Source organism: Choloepus didactylus, chromosome 4 (genome assembly GCF_015220235.1).
Source record: "Choloepus didactylus isolate mChoDid1 chromosome 4, mChoDid1.pri, whole genome shotgun sequence".
NCBI lineage: Eukaryota > Metazoa > Chordata > Mammalia > Pilosa > Megalonychidae > Choloepus > Choloepus didactylus.
In genome coordinates this window covers 181652918-181666133 of record NC_051310.1, presented here as the reverse complement: position 1 = coordinate 181666133, position 13216 = coordinate 181652918, and the positions used below count along the sequence as shown (strand labels likewise).

Here is a 13216-nt window from a genome sequence, read left to right as displayed (position 1 = left end):
TTGAGTCACATATGCTAAACTACTAAATAAGAAATGTTTCTGGCTGATGCAAGTTCAAAAATAATATTTGAGTGTTGCCCTTAAAGCGCAACTTGAATATCCTAGGTTTCTTTTGTCTTTGGGAAATACAGTGTTAATGTAAATGAGGCTTATGTAAGCATGTTTTGGTTTAAAATTCTAGGCTGTTATTTCGATTTTAATTAATCATTTTGATGTTTATTGAATCTGCCTAAATTTGATTTTGCTAGCATGTTTCAATAGACCAGGCCAAAAAGAAAAAAAAAGATTTTATTTTGGGGCGAAGAAGAGTGAAGACCAAGAGATGATTGTGGAAGTTGTCAATGAGGAGTGTCTAATTCTCATATTTCCAACCATAAGAGCTCAATTTATACTTTTATTCATGTATGCTCAGATTTCAGGAACCCGATTCAAGCTAAACTAACAAGTATGATGTACACATTAGAATGTATAAATTAGAATACCAGTTTATGTTGAAATAGAAGATAACTCTTAACATTGATCAGAATTTTCAGATTAAAAATCCAGTGCTCTCTTTCCTGTATCTTAATAACTTGGGAAACTAAATTAATAAGTAGAAGTTTGTGTGGTGAACATGGAATCAAAGAAAAAGAACTTGGAAAACTTGAGTGATATTTCATCAAGGTATGGTAAAAGCTTAAGAATGATCCCTTGTCTCTATAGAGAATACTCTTCAAGAGACCTGGATTCTTTCACCAACCAGTTATCATGTTTTTTTTCTTTGAAACAGAGTAAGAGGAGTCATTTTGACCCTTCTTTTTCTCAGGTCCCTGCAGCTCACTACCTTACACATTGCAATTTATGTTACATCTGTTACTTTAGTCTTCTTGATGAAGACTAGAAGATGCCTTAGTCTCTGCAGTGGATAGTTAAGATATGGGACCTCATCAGCATCACGTTATCTAATTCTCTTTTAGTGTTATTTTGTGGAAGATAAATATCATCCATTTAATGGATTTTTTTTGTTTCTATTAAAAGCAGTTTTTTAAAAAAGTCTTATTCTTGAATCCTAGGGACCCCTTGTGTATTGACTATAAAAACATTTTGTATCTAATTATATATATAGATAGGGAAAAGAGTAACACATTCCAGATTGTTGGTCTATAATACACTGCTGAAAGTTGGAAGAGGATAGTAAGGATACATTGAATATAACAAATTCAGGTAAATAAGTTGGAAGTTTCAAGAGTTTAGTGAAATTAATGGATTACAGGAATGTTTGTAATACATACTTTAATATTTTGAGCTGATTTAAAGATGCCGTAAAAACATCCTTTATTTCTATGGACAGAGATAAGTTATTAGCTAGTTGGATTAGCCACTATAATTTTTTCTGTGTCCTTACTCCAATTTTGTAGATATCCAGAAATAATGGAATTCAGTGTAGTTTCTGTAAACTATCAAGAATTTTATAACTTTTGAGAGGTTATTGTGAAGAAATACTATGCAAATGAAGGGTGCTATTAATATTAGCAGTTAATTACATTAATACTACTATTTATTGTTTGCTAAGTGCCAGAAGCAGTGGTGGGCACTTAATGAATAGTGAATCACTTAAACCTTACAACAGTTTTTTGAGGTTACATCTTTATGTTTATACTATGGCACATTTTATAGGTGTTTCCACTGGAGAGTAATTGGGCAGAGAAAGAAAATAAAACTCAAATTAGTTAATTTAGCTACTTGCCTAGAGCTTTGGAAAAGTTTTGACGGGAGAGAGTATTGAAATTATAGGATAAAATTAGATTTTTGCAAAATTAATCATTCATCTCTTTTATTATGTATTTTCTGGATATATACATTTTGATATACCCTTTTGGGTTTCTAAACCTTTTTAGTTTCTTGTGTGAATCAAACTTTAAGGTTAAGAAATTATAAGCTTATTTATATATATGTAGAATTAAATAGATTTTCTTGATGTATATCAGTGATGTGTTTTCATCTAATTAGGTTTATGTTCCAAGCATTTCTCTTCTGAGTCAAACTGTAATTTTAAAGAAAAACCCGATTTCTGTTACATTGTAAGCATTCGTCTGTGTAAGTTAACAGGATTTCACATCCATTGCAACCACTTTTTCAGGGACAGGGTTAATTATGTAAGTTAGAGCTTTCACTGTATGCAGTGCCGCTTTAGGGATTTGATTTCTTCTGCGTTATTTCTGAATCCAAGTTATAATGATTCATGTTATGACAGGCTTCTAATTTTACTTTTGTTTCTCCAGATATAATAAAAGTCAATCTAGAAAAAAAGAAAATATGCCAATTTGTTCCTTAGGCTCACTGATAAAATTATATGTCATTATTAGTTGAATTATTCTGTGAGAAAGTTGAACTGAGAGAGAAAGACATTTAAGAAACAAGCAGCTTTGATAAAATGTCCTCCTGATATCAAAAAATCACATTTTGTACAGAAAAATTTATATTTGCCTGGATTTTTAAAAAAGCAATCCTCATTTCTCTTCACCAATTATTTGCTCTCATTGTGATCTATATTTATATGGAAGCAGATAATTGCCTCCCAACTGATTTTAGCACCTCTGCTTTGTAGCTTGGGTGTCAGTTAAGTAGCTACTAAACTCATGGCTTTACCTTTATTAGCTTGGTTTCAGAACCTATAATTGTGAAGCTACTGTAGACTATGGAAAGGCTGATTTTATTTTAATTTCATCTAACAGTATCTGTATATTGTGTATATTTATACAACAAGAATATAATTAGAAGTGGCATTTAAAAACTACAGATGGATGCTGTGTATTCAATATTAACTAATCTAATTACCTTGATTTAAAGTAAAGTATTCCAAAGTGTCTGTTTTATGGTCCCAAAATTAAGAAAAAAAATGGCACGATTGTGGGGGAAGGAGAATCAAACCTGTTATTACATAAAAAATAAAAGGGAGTGTTTGTCCATGAATCCCTCTTTATTTCATTTTAAAGCCCTGATATATTTCTATATTTGAAATATATACTATATATATTTATCTATCCTATTTGGGCTTCTGTTCTGAACGTTTTCTTGGCTCATCAAAACTTTAGTAAGAGGTTTAAGAAATTATTGGGCTTATTTAATAGTAAGGCAGTATAACATAGTTTTGTGGTTTTTTTTAACAATTCGATTTTATTGAGATATATCACACACCATGCAGCCATACAAAGTGTACAATCAGCTGCTCACGGCACCATCACGTAGCCATGTGTCCATCACCAAAACTAATCTTTGACCATTTTCATCACCACACACACAAAAGTAATAAGAATAAAAATTAATAACATGGTTTTTAAGAACTCTGGAGACAGACTACCAAGGTTTAAATCTTGCCTTGCGCTTAATTTTTCTGTGCCTCAAGTTTCTGTAAAATGAGAATACTAGTAACAGTACCTATCTCATGGTGTTACTCTGATGATAAAAGGAGTTAATACATGTAAAAAGCTTAGAACAGTGCCTTGCACATTATAACAATGGAATAAAATTATTCTAGATGGTTCTTTACAGAGTAATTTAGCCTTTTCAGAAGTGGCAACAATTATAAATTGCTTCAATAAATATTTTAAGCAGCTCAACACTGTTTTTCTTTGTAACTTTTTGAATATATGTGTGGAGAACATTGTTCTAAGGTTAAGAGAATATTCTTGACTCGGTAGTGTCTTTTACTAGGTGTGTGTGATCTTAATTCATTTAAACTCTCTGAAATTCAAGATCTTGGTATGTAAGTCTTATACTAAGTTCGGTGCTTTACGTATATTCTCCTTTTCTTTTTTAAACTTTTTTACTGTGCAAACTTACAAAAACATGTAAAAAGTAGAATATTATGATGAACCATGTACATGTCAACCAGATTCAACAGTTATCAATTCATGAACAATCTTCAGTCATCCCCATCCACTCTCCCATCCTATATTTTGATGCAAAATTCCTGGTATATAATTTCATCTACAGATATTTCAGTATGTATTTTAAAAGATAAAACTCTTAAAAACATACCTATAATGCCATCTTTCAACCTGAAAAAATAATAGTGGTTAGTTAATATAATCAATTATATCCCATCAGTGTACACATTTCCAATTGTCTATTAAATGTGTGTGTGCACGTACATGTATGTGTGATTAACAGGTCACATTTGATTGATATGTCTTTTAAGCCTCTTTTATTCTATAGGTTCATTTGCTTGCTCTCTATTTCTTACAGTTTATTTGTTGAAGAATGCGGATTGTTTGGTCCATGAAATTTCTCACTGCCAGGATGTTTTTTCCTAATTACATCCCTCTGGTATAGTCTGACATGCATTTTCCATTCTCTGTATTTCCTGTAAGTTAATCTCTATATCTAGAAGGTTGATTGGGTTCGTGTTGATTTTGGAGTGGGGAGGGTGAAAGAATACTCATAGTTGGTATTATGTTCTTCCATCAGAAAGCCCTCATGTCTGGTTGTCACTCTTTGTGTGAGGTTAGAAGCTCTTCATCATCAGTGCCTACCTCCATTAAGGGTTCAAAATAGTGATGTCTGTCATTCCTTCTTTCTTTATTAACCAGAATGCTTCTATAGAGAAATTTCTCATTTGTTTGGTAACCCAGTGGTGGTACAATTAGTATAGGAAAGGCACAATAAATGCTTGATTCTCTCCCTTTGTTCACTAGGTTTCAAAATGATGAGTTGGTTCTTTGGACAATGGTGACATAGTAGGATTTTTTTTTTTTACTTACCATTATAAACTCATGGATTTAAGCATATCTTCATTTTAATCCAATGCAGTTTTATTATTGATGATCAGTTTGTCCCATCTTTAACTAATGGCAGCCTCTTCAGTTTGGCTTCTGAGTGTTTTCCATATGACCCTAGTAGTCACTGATAATTTTCTCACTCCCTAGGATGTAAAGATTACAAATTTATCTTGACATTTTCTGTCTCAGGCCTGGAATCAGCCTTTTATCCGTGGAGTTCTCTTCCCTTTGAGGGAAATGGTATTTAGGGACCATGTCTGGGTGCTAGGAGTGCTCTTTGCTGCAAGGTTGGTCATAGTTTCTAGGCCTGTTCAATAGACAAAGCTAGGAAATATACTTTATTTTTTCCTTGAAATAATATATTTTATATATATTTTACAATCTAGATATAAAATTTTATATATATGAATTTATATAAATTATGTTCATATATATTTATTCTGGTATTTTCAGTTCAAATTCAGGACTATAAGGTTTATAATTTAGTGTCTCAGTCTCACATCCTTATCTCTTTTCTTCCATAATAAGAATCCCAGATCACAGTGACCCTGGGGGGTGATAGAATTTGTATATCATGTAATTACTCATTGACTTCATTCATTAATAAACACACAACAGTCTCAGTATACAAATAACACCATCACCAGCAGTATGATTATTGGAAACAGTTAAAGATTTTCTTTCTTTCTCTCTTTCCTTCTCTCTCTTACTCTGACTCTCACTCTTGTTCTTTCTCTCTTTCTTGTATATCCATCTCACTAGGGATGGGCAAATTACTCTTGAATTTATTTGGAATAGTTCCATTTTGTGTGTTTAGGCCACTAAGTACATGTATATTGGATTCATTTTATTTTCAGAGTTCTTACGGATTTTGTTTTTCAGATTGTTTTGTTTCAAAATTATGTAAAATACATTCCTGATTCCAAATCTATATTTATAGTCAAATCTATAAAACACTATATTTAAAGATGTCTAGATTTTATCTACTCTGTTTACTATTTCTTATTTTTTAATCTAAGTGGATATATATATATTTATTTATTTATATCTTCCCCTTTATTAGATAAATGGTGACATATTGTACTCACTTTTCTCCCCCCTGCTTGAATTGGGGAGATAACTGCAGAATTATATATAGAGATACCCCTCATTCTTTTTCACAGCTGCATAATACTCCAATGCATGGGTGTATCATAGTTTATTCAACCATTCTTTTTTAAATGCAGTTTTATTGAGATATATTCACATACCATACAAACCATCCAAAATATACAGTCATTGGCTCACAGTATCATCACATAATTGTGCACACATCCCCATGATCGATTGTAAAACATTTTCATTACTCCATAAAAGAAATAAAAGTAAAAAAGAAACCTGAATCCTCCTATACCCCTTATGACCCCTTATTCCTGCCCCCCCCCCCATTATTGACCCATAGTATTGGTATGGTACATTTTCAACCATTCTTTCATTGGTGGACATCAGGGTTGTTTTAAAAGTCTTGGTCAGTTGACTCTTGGTCTCTGAAGTATGAAAAATAAGAAACAAGGTATTCTTTTGCTTTTACATTTCAAATACTAAATTTGCATATTTAATTGGATCTATTTCTGGATTTTCCATTCTACTCCATTGGTCTGTTTTTCCTTACAAACATTCTCATTTAATCCTATTTAATCCATAACAATCCTCTGAGGTAAGTATATGATACTCCTTTTACAAATGCAAAGTTTAGAATAAGCAATTATCCTAAGGTCGTACAACTATTAAGTAGTCAAAGGTAGGCTTGATCTCAAATCTCTTTGTTCTACAATTCATACTTGTACTCACTGTTCTTTCCTGCTTTCCATGATGCTTGACCTTCCTTCTGCATACTACACAGAGTTTTATTGAGATAAAAGAAACTGTTAGTGCAAAACTGTTTGTAATGATAGGGTCATTTTTGGTTGGGCGGGGTGTTTTTATATGTTTTTTTTTTTCTTTTAATCTTCTGTATTGTGAAATAGGACACATTTAGAACAATGTCTAAAGCATAAATGTACAGTTAACAAATGATTATAAAGCAGATACCCATATAATTGCCACTTTGCTCAAGAAAAAGAATGTTGCTGGCACTGCCCAGAACCCAGTCCCGACCTGTCCCCTCCCAACCTCAGCCCCCCTCCCCTTTAAAGCTAAACATTCTTCTGACTTTTATGGTAGTCTCTTCCTCACTTTTCTCTGTAGTTTTACTACTTATATATGCATAAATTTTGTTTCTTTGTTTAATAGCCAGGCATGTCGGATAAATAAAATGGGTGATCAGGCTGGGTAATAATACCTTTTTGTTTAATCAAAAAACGATGTGGTACTCTAAAGCAATAAGGATGACTTTCTTCCATTTCATGTGAAGTGAACTAGACCTATTGAAAGAAATTCCAAAAATGGTATGTACTGGCTCCACTGCTATAAGGACTTTGGTCATTTGAACATATTAATTCTGGTTTGTCTGTTCATCTGTTGATCTGAATTCTACCTGGTATACAGCCTTGCCTTGTTAAACCATGTTCTTGTCAACTTTTGCTTGTTTTGTTTTTTCTTCAAGGTGGCCCTTAGTGTTCATCCCCTGAAAATATTTGTTGTTTTGTCCAGGCCTCTCCACTGCGCAGTGTCCTCCATGTGAAGATCTATCCTATGGTGAGAGAGTGTGGAATTACATTCTAGGGGGAATGCTGTGAAAACTGGAAGACCCTACTTATCCTGCATTACTCAGTCTAGGAGTATTTTAGCATTGACTTTTCCCCTCTCAGGTTTTTTTCCTAAGAATTTCTTACCTGTCTACCTAGGGTAGTGCAGGTTTGATCTTCCCTGCTCTTGGAAGAACAATTAAGGTGACCATTTTCAACTCTGTAATAACCTCCTCCAGTCTTTCCTGGGTTATGTCAAATTCTTCTCCATTTTCATATCAGAAAAGAGAGCCAAATAATTAGAGTTTTAGAACAGGAATGTTAGTATTGGTTTAGTTTGCCCAGTGAGGCCCTAACCAGGTTTTTGGAGCCTGTGCAGAGCCAGTATAGGAATTAATACTCAGTATCATAATCCTTGGAGGTGAGTATATAAAATTTCCAGGGATAGGATTACCTGGGTTGGAAGTTCCCAGCATCAGCCTTTGCATTTGAGCACCACGTACACAGCAGTCCCAGGAGCAAGAAAACGATTCTGTGTCAACTTGGCACCACTAGCAGATGGAGTCAGGAAAATTCGTGTGCCTATAGATTTTAAAGGATGAACTTTGCAATTCTCCTGATGTGATAGGAGAATAATGTTTTAAAACTTTTATTTATCTAAAAAGTTTTGTTATCTAAAAAGGTAGGATTTTAAGGATTAAAAATTATTGCTTCTTTGAGTTATTTTTAGCCATTTATGGGTAAATAACTGAGAACCAAATATCATCACAATTTTAATTTATAAATTTGAAGGAATTACAACTATAATTTGCAGTACTTTTTAAGTAGTTGCCCTTGTGACTGGAAATACTTTCACTGGTTCTCACACTTTAGCGTGCATAAGAATTGCCTGGGCTTTAAACAGATTGCTTTGTCATATCCCCCTCTAGACCTCACCTTCCTCAGTTTCTGATTTGTAGTTCTAGCACATTGCCGGGGAATGCTGATGCTATTGGTCCAGAGACTATATTTTGAGAATCACTGTTTTAAAGCTCTGCATTTGAAAAAGTTAAAGTTTTATGGTTTTCTTTTGTCATATTTCTTGAGCGAGGCAAGGAATCAAATTAGAAATTTTAAGAACAATGATGGCATACCTCTAGTGTAATTCATTTTAAGTTCCTTAGTTTTGCCTTGACTTTTTAAAGTTTTGATTTGGAATTGTTTTGGTTATGCATAAAAAGTACAGTTTCTTTACTTAAATTTAGTATGGGTGTATCTTTATATGTGCATGCCCTTTGGGCAGTTTTTCTAGTAGTTCTAGTGAATAAACTGTTTCACTTATTCAGAATAGACAAAATATTTGAAAACAAATATTTTAAGAACACAGATCTAAGAAAGTGAGAAAAAGAAGTACTTTAGGAATACACTACACTTGTAATTTCCCTGCATGAGAAATGCTTCTGCCATGGTGCATTTGTCTATATGTATACGCAAAGGCTTGAACCTTGGGACCATAGCTTATATGAGTCTTAGAGGAACCCTGTGTGATGGTTCAGGAACACAAGAGGATGGAATAACTCTTAAGGAGCTTCTAGGAGGCCGTTTCCCACTGGCCTCTCTGTTGTCACCGAGAGTCTGTCATGGGACAGACTGTCATGAGATAGACTTTGCCTGCCTAATTATGATGAGGTATGAGGTCTGCCCACCTCAAAATAGAGCTGTAGAGTATAAAACTGCTTAGCTGCAATCTAGATTGGTATCCTTTTCATCAGCTTGTGTTGTGTTGCAGCCCTCGTTGTTTCCGTGTCATACTTTTTGGTGTGTGGGATAAGGACTTGGGTTGCTAGTACCTTTAGCTCTTGTTTTCGCTGTCTTTATAAGTAAGAAAAAAAAAAAAAAAACCTGTCTAAATCTAAAAGTGGCTTGTATCTTTATTGATCAAATCAGTTAGTCCTTGACCTTGCCTTGGTTTTATGTCTGAGCTTGACAATAGTAAACTTTGTTCCTTTATTGGTAGGCATCAGAGGGAGTCATATGAGGTTTAGTTGGCAAAAACCAAGCCTTTTTATGGATAATAATGATGATAATGAATAGTGTCTAACAATTATTTAGTGCTATGTGCCAACTCATAGAAAAGGATATTTGCTACTGTTTTTTTGGTACTGTTTTCATCTGCCTGTGTTTTACAGATGGGAAAAGTGAGACTTCAGGTTCCCAGGGTCATATAGCTATTAAATAGTACAGACAATGTTCTAATCCAGGTAGCCTGATTCCAGAGTCCAGTCTTTTAAAATCAGTCTATACCACATGTCTGGATCTATCTGTCTGTCTGTCTGTATCAATCATGCATACTCAGATACATGTATTTGTGAATGTTAATGTGTTATGTGTGTGTGTATATATGGATTAATGTATATTTACAAATCTAAACTGCGTCATGCCTTCATATTATATGTTAATGGTAATTTACCAGTCTTGGATTAGTTGCATAAAAATGTTTAATATGAGAAAGATCTATAACAAAATGATTCCTTTTTATACTAAAAATGATTCTAACCAGTAACTCATTAACTTAACAATCAATTCTACAATACCTAGTGTTTTCCAGAATGTCGGCAGTACAGAGTGGATTTCTTATCTAGAAGTGAAGAAGGTATGCAACATAAAAAGATGAATACCTCTCAAGCAGATTTAACTTTAACTTTTAGCAATAAAATTTAAATCCCTGTTCTGGTTTGCTAATGCTTCCGGAATGCAAAACACCAGAGATGGATTGGCTTTTATAAAAATGGGTTTATTTGGTTACACAGTTACAGTCTTAAGGCCGTAAAGTGTCCAAGGTAACAAACACATCAGCAATTGGGTATCTTCACTGGAAGATGGTCAGTGGCGTTCGGAAAACCTCTGTTAGCTGGGAAGGCACGTGGCTGGCATCTGCTCCAAAGTTCTGGTTTCAAAATGGCTTTCTCCCAGGATGTTCCTCTCTAGGCTTCAGCTCCTCAAAAATGTCACTCTTAGTTGCACTTGGGGTTTTTGTCCTTTCTTAGCTTCTCCGGAGCAAAAGTCTGCTTTCAATGGCCATCTTCAGACTGTCTCTCATCTGCAGCTTCTGTGCTTTCTGCAAAGTGTCCCTCTTGGCTGTAGTGCCTCTTCAAAACATCACTCACAGCTGCACTGAGTTCCCTCTGTCCATAAGCTCATTTATATGGCTCCACTGATCAAGGCCTACCCTGAATGGGTGGGGCCACGCCTCCATGGAAATCTCTCATCAGAGTTATCACCTACAGTTGGGTGGGGCACATTTCCATGCAAACAACCTAATCCAAACATTCCAACTTAATCCCCACTAATATGTCTGCCCCACAAGATTGCATCAAAGAATATGGCTTTTTCTGGGGGACATAATACATTCAAACCAGTGCAGTCCCTAAACTCTTTAAGTATGTCCTACAGGTGATTCTTTTCTCTTTTATTCTAGTTGTGCAGTTATTGGAATCCACTTTAGAATCTTACATTTATCACTCTTAAATTTCTTCTTGTGAGATGTCGGGTCTTTTTGGATCCTTATTTTGTTATCTGGTGTTTTTGCTCTCCTTTGCAGCTTCATGTAATCTGTAAAGCTGAAGAGCATGCCTTGAATATCTTCATCTTGACGTTATAGCATACCACTGGAAACCTCCCTTCAGGTAGACCATTAAGTGGTATATCATTAAGTGGTATATCCTGGTGTGGTTGTCAACCAGTTGCTAATTTAGCTGACTGAACCAGCTTATATATTTTTATTTTATTTTCAGGGAAATCTTGAGAGGCATTGTGAAATTCTTTGCTAACATCTAGTTAAACATCAAATGTATTTTCCCAATCTGCATGTCTTCTAACCACATAAAAAGAAACAAGATTAGTCTGTGACATGTCTTACCCATCCTTGTTTTAGGTCCTGGTCTTAGTCCTAGGATGGGTTAGCTCATCCATCCTATTCTTAGAGACTGCTACATCCTCATCTAGGTTTTCATAGATACGACTTTAAAAATTTCTTTTAGAATGTTATCTGAAATTAACATTAACCTTACCAGATTACTTGTAGAATTTAGTCTTATTTTTGAAAAACAGTCTCCAGTCTTATGGCACTGGCAGTAACTCATGGATCTCATTTCCAGGTTTTTCTAAGTAGCTAAGTTCTCCCTTTTTAATCCCTTTACTTATTTTCTTTTTCCACTCACATTTGCTGCTGTTCATTCTTCACTTTCAATCTGAATATCATTCTTTTTGTTAAATCAGACATATGAGAGTTGAGGGGATATGCTTTACAACACAACCCATACAATTAAATTCTTTGCATGTAAGGAAATTGCAGACTTAAATGTTTATAGGCTTCCAGCTGAAGTTAATTTTTGACCTAGCCTTTTTTATTTTTTTTTTATTTTTTTTTTATTCAGTTTTATTGAAATATATTCACAAACCATACAGTCATCCATGGTATACAATCAACTGTTCACAGTATGATCATATAGTTATGCGTTCATCACCACAATCTATTTCTGAACATTTTCCTAACATCAGAAAGAATCAGAATAAGAATAAAAAATAAAAGTGAAAAGAGAATACCCAAACCATCCCCCCATCCCACCCTATTTGTCATTTAGTTTTTACTCCCATTTTTCTACTGATTTTTTTTCAATTTTTTAACTTTGTTTATCAAAAAATTAAAAACAGACAGGCAAACAACAACCAAAAAAACCCCACAACATTTCAAACAAAGCAATGGATTAAGGAAAACAAATAACCTAAAATAACTACTTTGCTTCCAATATGTTCCTACCATACCCCAAGAAAATTAATAAACCATGTCCAAACAGAGGAGTAAGAAAAACAAATAATCTAAAATAACTACATTGCTTCCAACATGTTCCTTCCATACCCCAAGAAAATTAACAACCCCTAAGAAAACAAAGGAATAAGAGGAAAAAAAAACCTAAAATAACTCTATTACTTCCAACATGATCTTACTATATCCAAGAAAGTTTACAAACCATAATCATTCCTGAGCATTCCCATAACATTGAGATTACCCTCCATAGTTTATCTGTTCTTATTAGATTATCATTCCCCCTCCACTAATTGGTATCTCTAGGTCCCCTACATTCTACAGTATAAAACATTGTACATTTTTCACAGAATTCACATTAGTGGTAACATACAATATCTCTCTTTTTGTGCCTGGCTTATTTTGCTCAGCATTATGTCTTTTTTTTTTTTTTTTTTTTAATCTTCATTTTATTGAGATATATTCGTATACCACGCAGTCATACAAAACAAATCGTACTTTCGATTGTTCACAGTACCATTACATAGTTGTACATTCATCACCCAAATCAATCCCTGACACCTTCATTAGCACACACACAAGAATAACAAGAATAATAATTAGAGTGAAAAAGAGCAATTGAAGTAAAAAAGAACACTGGGTACCTTTGTCTGTTTGTTTCCTTCCCCTATTTTTCTACTCATCCATCCATAAACTAGACAAAGTGGAGTGTGGTCCTTATGGCTTTCCCAATCCCCTTGTCACCCCTCATAAGCTACATTTCTATACAACTGTCTTCGAGATTCATGGGTTCTGGGTTGTAGTTTGATAGTTTCAGGTATCCACCACCAGTTACCCCAATTCTTTAGAACCTAAAAAGGGTTGTCTAAAGTGTGCGTAAGAGTGCCCACCAGAGTGACCTCTTGGCTCCTTTTGGATTCTCTCTGCCACTGAAGCTTATTTCATTTCCTTTCACATCCCCCTTTTGGTCAAGAAGATGTTCTCCG

General features: G+C 34.2%; 1 protein-coding gene across 1 annotated transcript in view; it reads left to right on the top strand.

Moving 5' to 3' along the window:
• The window catches only part of KLHL28 (kelch like family member 28), a 33669-nt gene that overhangs the window by 1361 nt on the left and 19092 nt on the right, over positions 1-13216 (top strand). The gene's annotated exons all lie outside the window — the stretch shown is intronic.